Here is a 14,153-nt window from a genome sequence, read left to right as displayed (position 1 = left end):
CACAATACTGCACACTGCAAATAAGATAAGTAATACATATGCATACACATATGTGCAGGTCTAAACATACAATATCTATGTATAAGTAACCTAAGAGAAGACATTTACTTGGTGACACACTGTTGTACACTCATGACCACAGTGACCAAGTTGTCCCACTGGGACCGTTCTTCTCGTCCCACCATCCCACATACAGAGCCAATGTCCCACATTTTCATTGGCTGTGGCTTACAAAATTAAAAACATGCCTCACAATAAACTTGTGGCTCAAAAGAGATGCGCTGGTGTATGGATGCATCCCCACTGAAACCCCAAAATGAGTAGCTGACAGAATTGCAGCTAATTTAACACCCACTGCAAGAGTAAAAGGAAATAAAATAAGTGCACAAAAACTTCCATAAGCCCATAAAAATGAACATGAGCTTTGATTTATGCTCCTAAGCAGCTGGAAAAAATGCATTCAAATAAATATATGCTTGCGTCTGCATAGTGTGTTCTTTTGTTTTTTTCTTAAATTGGATACATCATCATTTCAGGCTACTGTTTAGTAATTTGCCCAACACAAGCCTACATGAAAATACTCTTTGCCCCGCATTTAAGTTATGGGATGTGGTCGTCCTATTCATGATGTAACCCATGAAGAAGTCATCAAAACTTCTATGCAGTGTCTCATGTGACACATCATTAATAATAACTGCACAGGTGTCATATCATCTGCTGGCAGACTTATATAAAGTATCTAGAGTCTCCCTGAAATACCAGACAAGAACTGACTGTATTATAAATGTTAAAGGGATACTTTTTTACCACTGAGAACTCTTTAGATGTAATTGTAGCAGATCTTTTGTTCTGTGAAAATCACTATGCTAAAACTGTGTACAAAATCCAGCCACAAATTGTGAAAATCACTACTGTTGTTTGTGTGGTGTTTGAGTCACTTTGTCAGGCAGCATCTTAGGAGGAAACTAAAAAACATTCCCTATAGTTACATTCGCCCTTTTGCAAACTAAAAGAGCTGCTTTAATTTATGTCGAGTCATGACTTAATATTTTTGTGTTACAGAAGACAATGCTGTAAAAGTTTTAATATATGCTGGTCTCTGCTTCTGCGTTTTTATTCCCCCCTCTTTGTGCATCATCGTAACAGTTCTTCTGCTGTAATAACTGTTAATTTATTTCAGCGAAACACTCAATACCAACGAGTAGCACTTATCTGCAGAGAGTAACTAACTCTGCATAGCTTAGTGTGAGTTATAGAGGATAGGTTGTCTGTCGCTTCTTTGGGCAGAGTCGTATGGTTGCACATGGGTCTATGAGTATTCGTTGTGGCGTCGGCATGGCAATGGAATAAGGTCATTAGTGCTTATTAATGATCTGTCTGCTGATCATCTCAAGGGAGGTAAGAGCATTTGGTGATATCCATGAGTTCTCGACTTCAGGCAGTCATTATCCACAAAGGATTTCATCCAAATTTCATCCATATTGTCATCCAAGTATTAAGAAGAAGAAAAATTTAAATGATCTCAATTCGTCCACTTACGTTTGAATCTCTATAAATGCGGGTCCATGTCTGTTATTCAACTTTTGTTATGCTCTAAGCCACAAGTTTAAAGCAGATAATCTGCCATTTATTAATATCCTGATTGATTTTAAAATCTTAGTGTGATGTTGTGCAGAGACAGAATTACAAAATCTGTGTCTATTTCTCAACACATCAGCCCAACTGATATATTGGCCAATATTAGCTACTTGCCAATAATAATCATCATTCAGAATGGCCCCTAAGTGAAAAGAAAGAAGACATGGGAGAAACACCCTTCATAACCCATGTTACAAGTGATGACATTGCAGAGTTTGTCCACCAGAGGACGCTCTAAAACTTCCTTCTTGACACACATGACTTTTTTGTAACGCTGATCAAAGCAGAGTCGACCAGACCACAAATGAAACAGATCGGCTGATTGGTGACAGATCGGCTTTTTAAATCATCAAATATCTGTATCAGTTATATCCTTAAAAAATGTTCTGTCATTAAAACAGCAGCTAAAAAGCACCAATGTAAAATTTCTGGATTTTTCACTAATACAGATTATTTTTGTTGTCTATAGATATAGATAGGAGATGTATGACTATATAGACTGTAAACCTTTGCAGCCTGTACAACATCTTACTGTTGACAAACATTACTTCCACTGCAGTGAAGTCTATGAATATGTGAGCTGCAAATATGTCAGTAACTTGAAAGCAACATTATTTAATTCTACATAACGCCACATAATTTTGTGATCTTTCTGCTTGGAAGTGTGTTTTGCAAAGCCATCGGGCCTACGTGTATTTGAATGATGGATTTCTTATTACAGTTGTTTGTTTTATGTGTCTCTTCACTCTAAGTAGACTAAATGGTGTCCACTGATAACTGTGGTGACATGCAAAACATTAACCACCAGAGAAATTGGATTAGCTGGCTCATGAATGATCCTTCATGCTGATGGTTCTGTAGATTCATGGGTCTGATGTCCTTTGTTACTGTAACACAATCCAGAGTAATACTAATACATTTTTCCAGCAAGCCTTGTCATCTTTTGGACCATTAGGTTTGTTTCTCTCCTTCTTTTTCTAAAGTAGTCATTGCCTTGCAGGGACATAATTGGCAGACAAGACATATTTAGTCCGCCCCCTTAATTTTCCATCATGTTTACATCTCTCCCTGGACCACAGGGTTCTTTTTGTGTTGTAGACTTCTCATGTTGTCTGTATTTTTGTAGCAGTTTCTAGTAAAAAAACAAAAAAACAAAAACAAAAAAATAAAAACAGAAACACCCACACAGTATATTCTAAATTAATCTTTTCAAATTGTAATTCTTACAGTACCTCTGTGGATCTTTCTTGCAATGTTGTAAAACTCTTATCTGTCCTTTTTGGGTTATTTTAATTGCTTACAGCAGCATTCTCAGCATTAACAGCCATGGCATAATCTTGTCCTTAAGCCCAGCTTCTTCAGCAAAAGTTGCCTTGTATTTCCCAGTGCAGATTCCCTGAAAGCTGAAGTGCACTGTTGATCCAGAATAATACAGCTTTAACTAAAATTCCCTGAGAGCAAGCAATTTCTGTGCTTCCTTGTTTTAGTCTTGCTATTATACAACAAGTAGGCAATCACACCCTCTCATACGTTGCTGGAAACAAGAGTATTTCAATTACCTCACTGCTGTGAAAAGTTAGACTTTTCAAACAGCACAGGACAGGATGCTCTGTACTCCCTGGAGTGTTTTGCCACAAATGCGGTACCGGTGCTTCAGGAGTTCTATTGTTTTGTAATTGTAGTGAAAAACATTCTTGTACCTGACCAGATTTCAGTTTTCCTCTTTTACTTTTGCAAAACAAAGCAAAGAATAATCTTTTCCACTTAAAGATTTGATGTTATTTCTGCATTGAAATGCGAATCTATTATTGCGCAGTGAGGCTACAGTAGATTTACATTGGCTGTTACAGAGCCAATTTAACTCTTCTGACAACCAATCTTTACCTGCCCAAGAGCTCAAAATGATGCATTTGAAGTTAAAGACAGAGTTCTTTGCTTCCCCTGTTGCAGCTGTAAAGGTCAGTGAAATATCCAGAGTCCTGGAGCTGATATGATGTGTAACCCTCGCCTCCCAGTTTTTATTCCAAGTTTCACAGAGTAAGAAAGGCCAAGCTTGTCTTTGGAAAGAGATACAAGAATGGTGTCTTTCAGATCAGACTAAATATTGAAAGAGAAAAAGTCTTGTGATGGGTAAGAGACTAAAAATGGATCCCTTGTTGAAATGGAGATCACACGATGCAGGTTTCATGTTGTTTTTCCATGTATCGAATTCTACCTTTGTTCATGTCAGCAGCATTTAGGTTCATGTAAGAGTCTACGCCAGGGGTCCCCAATCTCAGTCCACGAGGGCCGGTGTCCCTGCAGGTTTTAGATCTCACCCTGGGTCAACACACCTGAATCACATGATTAGCTCATTACCAGGCCTCTGGAGAACTTCAAGACATGTTGAGAAGGTAATTTATCCATTTAAATCAGCTGTGATGGATCAAGGACACATCTAAAACCTGCAGGGACACCGGCCCTCGTGGACTGAGATTGGGGACCCCTGGTCTACGCAGTGCCACACAGTTAACATTTACATTTCCAAACCTTGAGGAACATTTTGTGGCGTTAATCATGACTGAAAGAGCCAGAAAACTTACATCATTGGTTGTTTGTTAAATCGATTTAGTTCCCAGTCACACTGGTCTACAGACTGGTTAGTGACTGCCTAGCAACCACTGGCTGGCTACAGCAATTAGAAGGTTTTTGGTGCTATATCCTCTTTTTGACCAGTTTCCCCCAGCAAGCAACCTCTTACCACCAGTAGGGAAGTACACATCTCTCCCAAGTAACTCTAGTGGTTGCCACGAGGTCACGGACAAGTTTCTAGCCCTGCGTGACCGGATCCATCAGTAGCAGAGCATGGCTATGGCATGCCAAACATTGTAGGTGATTGTGCACACTATATAGTAGCATAATGTTTGTGTTACCTTAGCCAGAAAATTAAAAAAAAAAAAGGTAATTCTGTGAATAAGCTGGAAAGATGCTGTATTTTTTTCTGTTATTGGGTGTTTTGCTATTGTTGTTCCTCTGTCAGGCAACTCGCAGTATATTGCACTGCAGCTAAGTGGGTCAGTTGTAGACTTGGCAAGCTGTTTATTTTATTTTATTTTCCCAAACTGTTTTGCTGCCGTTGCTACACAAATAATTAAAACATCTGAGCGCACTCTTGTAAAAAAGTCAGTCTCAAAACTTTGAGTGAGACAGTCACTGTTGCAACTAACTGCCAGCAAATTTGCTCATTTAAACCAGGAAACTCTGACATTATTACAAATTAGAAAATTAAAATAGCCTCAATTGTGCTGTTGTAAAAATTGAATGGGTTTTGTTTGGTTACAATAAATAGTTGTATGTGTGTGTGTGTGTGTGGGGGGGGGGTAATGCGGTGTGAGTGTTTTTAAGAAACAGGCAGCAGAATTTGAAAGGACAGGAAGAGAAACTAAACAAGAAAATAAAAAATTCTTAGGTGGATGTCCCAAAGAATTTTTTTTTCTAAAAGGTTGAATGACAGGATGCCAGCTCCCCAAAGACTGAAAGAAAAGTACTGTGAAGTCTGACTGGAGGGAAAAAAAAACACAAGGCAAAGTTTAAAAAAGGCCTACTTGTCATTGATAATGACAGATGCATCTTTTTGTGCTGTCATCGCCAGTGTAGTGACATACTTTCTTTCAAAAACTGAAGGAAAGGAGTTATGGCTCTAGCTATAGACAAAAAAAAAATCACCAAAGATGCAAGTAGAGAAACAGAGAAATTATATTAAGTGTTTGTCACACTGTCACAATAACCCTGATCTGCCAGCTTAGATCATGGATCAATAATTCTTTTAGCAATATATTTAATACGCTCAAACTCAGCCTGAGTGGCTGTAGAGTCCAAAGGTATCACATTCACAAGAAAAGAAAATGTTGTACTTTGTTATGCTAGCATGATCACATGTGTAGCGTATGTGGAGGGCAGAGTGTTAGCATATTTGGAGAATGAGATAAGACATTGGCATGCTAAGTTATTAACTAAGGCTACTGAGCTTGTTTAACAAGCTACATTCACACAGTGTAGAAGCAATGCACAGATAAACATACCTGCTAGTTAGTGCTGAAGTACAGGCAGCTTGGGTGTGCTGTACCACATGTAAGTAGCGTTGTATCAAAGAAACAAAAACGGACCAACAGCACAAACACAACGGAGGGGTCAGGATCAATAACTGAAATAAACCCTAGCAGCAGTGCAGCCGGCTTAAAACCTATTCAAAACTTCCAATGTGTGCAGAAACCACCTGAAATATCTATTATTTTAAATTTAGCCGAGTTTAATCATCATTGTTCTGCATCATATTCAAGAACAAAACACAAGAGCAAAATCAGCAGCTGATTGCACATAAAAATGATCGAATCAACAAACAAAGGCATGCATGCATTGAAAGAGAGGAGCACTCTCCTGCTGTTCTTGCTGCCAGTTGGAAGGCGGACAGTTGTGCATCACTGCCAGCTTCATAGCCACAAACAATTGCCACCTACATAACAAACCATGCACATCTGTGCTCCATTTTGCAGATACCCAAATTAGATTCTGTGTACTCGGGCACATGCGCAAGCAACCCACTTATATAGTATATACTGAAACTGTAAACTATTTAAGTCTGCTGTTTAAAAAAATAAAATAAAATTTGTAAGATGTAGGTAGGCACCACAACTTGTGTTTCTTGGTTTCCTTTAAAAGCTGCACTGAGCTTTGCTGTCATCTGCAGTCGATGGCATTATCCACGGCTTCAAAGATAGCAGCAAGTGCAAAAGAAAGTTTGAGTTGTGTGCATCTGCACCATTGTGGGCATGACTGCCTTTAAGATCATGACTGATTAGATGTAATACATGTGCCCTTGGGCTTTTGTTTGAAATTAACCTGTAAAATGTCTGCTATAACTCTGATGAGTTGGTAAAGAGAAAAACAACAACATTTGTTTCTTTGTTTTATTTTTGTAGTTAACCTGGGGATCTTAATATGGACGGCACTGGGGATTAATTAGCTTTCAGCGCCAAACCTCAAGTAGCCATACCTGGAACAGTAGATTTTGGCACTTTTTGTTGTCTTATATTTTCAGCCTTGGAAGATTCTGCTTTATTGCAATATAGGGCTCATAGCGCTAAAGGGGAGCTGCAGGTTATAAAGCAAAGAATTGCAAGAATGTTCATATGATATTTTTTGGCAGTCTGTCTGACAGTTGTCAACATACTCACTAAAAACAAACTTATCAGCCCACATTGACACCAGAGAAACGTTCCATGAAGTCCTCTTTTTGCTTTTCTGAAGTTGAGCACAACAGATTCCACAGGGTGTAATTACTTTTTCAGATGACTTCAGCTTCTGTCATAGGAATCCAAACAATGTTTTACATACCAGCACATATTAACTAAAAATGACATGACAACTGGCACCCAGAACAGATAGAAAAATCTGTTTCTGGTGTTTAGCACAGGCACACATTAAAGTGCGACAGAAAGTGCTACATAACTTTGCACTTTGCACTTTGCACTTTGCTGTAACAAAACAAATTTCCCACCTGTGGGAAAGGTCATCTTATCTTAAAGCTGAATTTCTGTATATAAAGATCTGGGTTTGCTTCAGGCAAGCATTTCCAGGACATTTATTCAGGAGTAACTGTAATTTTCTTGGAGGAAAAAAAATACCCAGGGCCAAAGCATCAAGTGAATCTGCCTGTCTTACAAACTTAGACAGACCAACTTTATTGGGAGATGTATTAAAGGACACACTTCCACGAGTAAGACATTACCAGAGGTTGCCTCACGCCTTTGGAAACTCGCACTAGAGCGCTGTTTGAAGATACAAAAAGAGAATCCAAAAGACTCAGCTTTTTCCCAACGTGTTGCTTACTCAAAGAGAAGTTACACCACCCTCAGGCACCTTCAATCCTGGGTACGCAGGGTATCCCAAAAGATACTTTCACACCTGAGTCATTTATTATCATGGATGTATAGTTCTCAAGTTATCACTTCATTCTGAGATTGTATCTTTGATCAGTGTCACCCCCAGGCGTGTCATTAATGAGGGGAGTCATCCTATTCATCACAGAAGGGTTGAAGTGATAAAAATCAAACGAGCCTCGCAGGAGGCTGTGCATCCTCTTTTACAAACTTAGGACAGAGCTTTATTCAGCTTCCCTGACTGAACTCGAGCTCTCTATAAAGCCCAAAGTACAAATGCTGCAGCTTAAAGATTTGGTACCTAGAACCATATCTCAACCTGACATACTTTCCTTTATCCATTATTAAAACACATAAATAAATGTACAGACAGAAAATCATTTATGATGAATGCACTGCAGTTAAGCTCTGTCACAGCTATGTACATTTACGCTGCATAAGGATATACCATAGCCGAGTCCATAAAACCTGCTTTTTGAGCATGGATTCATCTATCTGTTTGACAAGTTGACAGGAACAAATGAATATATTTATGTGTGTAGGTTACTGGTACATACATAGCTTAAAACATATGTGATACTCAGTAAAAAAAAAAACACTTGCAGATCTACTTTTTCCAATAAAGTGCTTCTATAACCACAAAATGAATGTAATTGCGTTTTTGGTGCAAAAATACATTTAAAATCTAACTTTCCAAAATATGGCATTTTTATATGTATCCATTACATTTTGCAGTAAACTGCTTTCGGTTGCCACAGAAAGCAGTCTCTCTCTCTCTGAAAAGAACATGACATCCGAACAAACCTCAAGATTTTTGACACACATTTGGAGAAAAACCCAACCCAGGATATCTGAGCTTGTTCTATACACCAAAGTATAGAAAAGAATCAAGTTCCTGCAATGATCCAGACAAAGTCCAGACTTCAACTTGATTGAAATGCTGTGGCAGTACCTAAGAGAGCTGTGCATAAATGAACACCTGCAAAGCTCAATGAACTTGAGCAACTTTGTAAAGAAGACTGGGCCAAAATTCCTCTACAATGATGTGAGAAACTTATAAAGTCACACAGAAAACAATTGCTTCAAGTTATTGCTGCTAAAGGTGGTTCTGCAAGCTGTTGAATCACAGTCTGCCTCAGTATTTTACAAGACGGCAAAGAGTCCAGAGAGAACTTTCTTTTTCACATGCCTGTACTTAAGTGGTTTTACTGTTTCAGACACTTGGCCTTGTGGTTTGTAACCTTTTCAGGAGCACATACCCCTTTTGTGGGTAAACATATTTTAATGCCTCACCTTAGTTTTCTGAAACCTGATCCGATCACCCACTGGCACAGGCCTCTTGTCCTTACAGAGGGGAGAAACAATTCCTAGCTCTTTATTGCCTTTTGTGTGGCTTTGTAAAGACACATCCTTGTAAATTCCTCCTACAAAAAAAAGACTAAATGCTTTTGTGAGCTTTTGTGTGGTGGGATTTGCCACCAAAAGGCTAAAATTTGTGTACAATTGCATGCAAGTGCATGAGAAAATATAGTAGTTTGCTAAAATAAGCATTTGTTATAGAGAATTGTAATATCTTTAATAAGCTAAAAGCATTTTTGTTTGCGGTTCAGCCCTCCGGTGCATACTGCTGGGCTGATTGTTTCCAGACTGTGAGGGGTTGCCAGGCAAAAGATGCTGAAACATGGAAGTTTAAATGTTCTGTAGTAAAAATGGATAGCAGCAAAGCCTCCCCGCTTAATAAACGTTGATGGTCTTCAAACAATCACCACATTTTCAAAACACAATCTTGTTGTGTGAAATTTCTGGAGTGCCTCCTTTCTTATGTGATTAAAGTTCTTGGTAGCTTCAAATCACATCATAAAATATGCATATTATACGCTGAAAAGTAAGATTTTCTCAACTTGTAATCAACAAGTCCTGTGAAATATCAAACATTCTGCAAAACAAAACTTTAGCTCAAATAACCAGTTACTTGTTTTGATGCTAGAATAATTATCTTTCTTCCAACACTCCATAAGTCGTCAGACCGTATTTACAAAAGGTTTCAGATCCCTAATTACCAAGCCTTAGGACATCATTAATCATTAGCTCAAAACAGTTTTTACTCCGTGAAAACAACCACCTGAAACTATTTTGAATTATGCATGATACATAGAAATGGCTCGCGCTGCAATAATTTGAATAAATTATCAAGGTTTAAATGCATATCAGAGAAAATGAAGTGTTGTGTTAAGAATTAAGGAAAACACTTTTGCATTTGCATCACTGCATGTCATGTTGGCACATCTGATTTATTTGATCCATCAGCTATATCTGCTTTTTTTGTAGAGGGTCACTGAGGGTCACTGTGGAGCCCGTCCCAGACTAAGAGAGGCTAACTGAATAAATTAAATGATTCAAATTGTATGAACCAGTATCATATTATTATAATACATGGTTTTGAGAGCATTTAGATTTCTATTGTTTCTTACATAATCGGCTGGGTTTTTATGTCGGGCAGTCTCAACCAAGGCCTAATCAGAAAAAAGAAAAAAAAAATAGATCAAAGTCTGCCTGTTTAGTCCAATTAATGCATGTCAGCAACAGATTGATGCTATTCTGACATGACCTTTCCCATGTTGAGTGAAAATGATTAAGCACAAGGCCTACTGTGATTTAACATTTGAGAAACCATGCAGTTTATTGATTGTGTCTTCACATCCAAAATCATTAGAGAATGCAGACTTCTTGGAATATATTTGATTCTATGTGATCACTTTATATTCTCAAGTCTGTATTGCTTTGCACAGAAAGGTACAGGAAATAATGGAATTGCTATGTTGTATGTATTGTATGCCTCATGAGACTTACATATGTCTCATACAATTAATTTTACCTAGTTATGAATCAAGTATGAATGAAGAAGATAAGCCTTTTAGGACTCCAATATGAAGCAAACTTGTATTGTTGAATGGATTGGTACATACAAGCATAATATTCTGAAAGTGTGAGTGATTTAGGACCAGATTTCCCCAACACAGGAGGAAAACACATCTCCAAACCAATTAAAATATTGTAAGCTACACTGGATGATATAACAATACTTTATATGTGAAAGTTGTAACGCTAAGCTCGTGCTGTTTCCTCAAACTATGGTTTAATTGGTGTCTTTTGACAGGGGCTAAACAAGCAGGATTCTCCTGACTTGGTTCAGCTGAGAACAAACTGCTGGCTGGAAAGGATCTGTTATATGATAATTTCACTATGTTTTTGATTACTCAATAATTCCTCCATATGCAGATATTCCGGGCTTCTGAACAGGAAGAAGATACAGAATCTTTTTAGCACAGCACATTCTTAAGTATTATAGACATGTTATGACTCTTCGAAGAATGACAGCTATTGTATTTTTAATGAAAATGAAAAATAAATAAATAAATGTAATATTTGGGCATTTTTATTCACAGTGCAGCCATCAAAAAGCTGTGGTCATCCATCTCCAAAAGTTAGCAGGAGTTTTACCTATATACAGTGATTGCACATATTTGTCTTAAACATTCATGAATTATAAATATGTGATTAATTATTCATGCCCTTGCTTGCTGTGCTAATGTGAACAAAATGACCTTATTCTTCATCTGCTTACTGTGTATCTCAGCTATGACATTGCACGCCACACTGTTTAAAAGATAAAAAGCAAATTATAAGCAGAGATGCAGCAAACTGGGATGCAGTGATTGTGTTTTTAATCAATATTTCTAACTAGTAGTCCAAGTTTGGAGAGGAAAATGAACAAGTTGGGGTTTGCCCCATTTAATCTCTGACCTTTATGGATGATTCGAATATTTCTTTTTACTGTGGGATGCGTGGAGATCCATCAGTGAGGCATATATAACACCCACAGTATAAATGATCGTGTCAGTCCATTTTTCTTCTAGCTGGCTTATGGGTAGATCCTATATCTATTGAGTCTGATTGATTGGTTTATCTGCCTTTAGGTATGTCAGTCAGTGCAACTGTTTAAGTCAGGATTGATGGATTTACATTTAAAGAAATAAAAAATAAAAAACCTTTCATATCTCGTGAAAAGGGGAAATCAAATTTCTGAAATTAACACTCTAGTATGAAACAGTACGCCTGGAGGGGGAAAGCTCAGTTTTCCCTGTGGTGCACGATGAACTATGGGCTGACTCCTCGTGGTGAGATATCGATCCACTACCAGGATCACCTTCTGGCCATCATCTTTAGGCATCATTAACAAGGACTTATTATGTGAGTAGGGGCATTAGAGTGCTGTGCGGAGGAAACCCACGGTGAACACGGAGGACATGGTTTATGCCTGACTGGCAAATTCTTGCTAAATAGAATCGTTAACTGAATTTAGGCTGAAGATAAAACACTTTAGACACCATGATCTAAGGTGGGCTGATCGTTTGAACAAAAAGCAGATAAAATCACACAATTTTGATGAGTTATGTTATATCATATTATATTATAATAGCTTGGAATTTTGACCCATTGACCAATGTTGTCAGCAGCAGTAAATTTATAAAATTCTCACTGATGAATATTTGTAATGCCAGAGTCACTGGAAGTATAAGCCTACCATGTCCATATTTATCTGATTTCTACTATTTAAGGCATCAACTTCCCAAATGGGTGGCGTGTAGTGAAATTAAGACAGAAATTCATTTACTCACAGTTGTTCAATAGAGAGAAGTTCCTAAATGGTCACCAGATGTTTCCTTTTCAGTCACAGTCGCTTTTTACAATATTCTGTAGACAAAAACTGATTTACTTCTTAATCTTATGAAACAAAAGCCTTGTATAAAAGGAAGAGAATGAAAGAAAATTAATTTCATTTTCCATTTCATTTAGATCTGACAAATGACCGAGTCAGTCTTATTCGGCGCTGACACAGAGAACTAATATCTTGTGGCTCATTTGGGTCAGTGAAGATCTTTTCTTTTTGGAGTCTTCCTTGTAATTTTCCAACAGCAATCATTTTTACACGTGACAGAATTTCCTCAATGGTGACGTCAGATTTTACAGTTTTTTACCCAACATTTTGCAGCTTTACTGTTTTATTGGTTAGGTATGATGATGCTCCCAAAATCTTTTTTAAAAGCAATTCAGAGCAGGAAATGACTCGTTTTTAATAAGAAATGTTATTTTCTCAGGGAGATCATTTTATTTGTGTATCTGGCAGGCAGCAGAGTAATATATGCAGATGTACAGATTTTATCCATCCATCTATCCACCCATTCTCTCCAACTTATTCATTTCAGGGTTGTGTGGAGGGGATGGTCACAGCCTATCTATGGATTTCATATGAATATAAAGTTTAACTGAATGTGAATTTGGTGGCAAAATATCCAGCTTAATAATGTACATGTTCAAACACGTATGTTGCTCTTCGCTCTTTCATCCTTTCTGCAGCTGTCACACTCGCTTGTTAGCTTGTTATGTTGTGTGTGCGTGCTTGCATACACAGAGTAAACACTTTGCGAGGAGAAACACTTGTGATGCCTGTAATGCATGGAGGGTCTCCTGTCTATATCAGCCAGTCATATTTCACAGCAACAGCGAAACCAACAAGAAACTTCTTTAGCACATTTTCAGTTTGGCTTCTGATCTGGAGTGTGAGCTTTTCTACAAAATGCTGAGAGTGCTGTTTCATGGATGGAAAGCTAGCTAATAAGTGGATTTAGGAAATAGGGTTTTTTTTAATCTCGACTTCAGTTTTGAATCCAATATTTTGTCTTGCTTTCAATCTCCATGGCGGTTACTAGAGGTGGGTGGATCGATCCAAATATTGATGGTATCGCTATCAACACTGGTTTTCTATCGGATCAGTACCAGCGTGATAGTATTTATACTTTCTATCATCTAGGTTCAGTACAGTGTGAAGTCCACTGACGTGTGTTCAATAAATTGCTTTTGTTGGAGATGAAAATATGATACCAAAATTTGCAGTAATGCACACAACTGTTACCAAAGGCATTATGTCTAATGGGGTAACAGGGGGAATGTTCCACGATCTGAAAGCTCAGATAGGACCACTCGACAGGACTAGCCAATGGGCCCCTCAACATTACATGGAAAGCACATATTTACATAGTTAAGTTAAAGTGAACAGGTTATACAAGTCGTGGTTCCTAGCTTTTGAACCAAAGTTAATTTTCTTTATGCAGCATACACTTCCTTATCAATTGAATTTTAGCTCTGCAAATATTTATTCAGTCCTTTACCCTCCATTGATTAAAGCAGGCACCCTTTTTCTGAAAAGTTTTGATGGCAGATGGGCATGCTGGGAAATATATTACTTGTACTTCCTGACCTTGTATTTGCCTGCGAACCTGCTGACATCAGCTATGCAACAATTTGTTTTTCGGCAAGTGTCTCAAGGAGCAGTTTGTTGGTGCAGTGGCATTATAAAATATGTTTAGCAAGCCAAAGTAAAAAAAAAAAAAAAAAAGTGGTGCTCCAAAGAGAAAGGACAGAAGAGAAGATGGGAAGAATACCACCAGGACTTTGGGTCTGAGCAGTGCTGTCGGTGACTCGGCTGAACTCCAGGCCCAAAAGAAAAAGTTCTGTTTTTGTAAAACGGCTGAAACA

This window comes from Oreochromis aureus, linkage group 1, assembly GCF_013358895.1.
Source record: "Oreochromis aureus strain Israel breed Guangdong linkage group 1, ZZ_aureus, whole genome shotgun sequence".
Classification (NCBI taxonomy): Eukaryota; Metazoa; Chordata; class Actinopteri; order Cichliformes; family Cichlidae; genus Oreochromis; species Oreochromis aureus.
The sequence above is the reverse complement of the archived record's forward strand: the minus strand, read 5'-3'. Positions refer to the sequence as shown.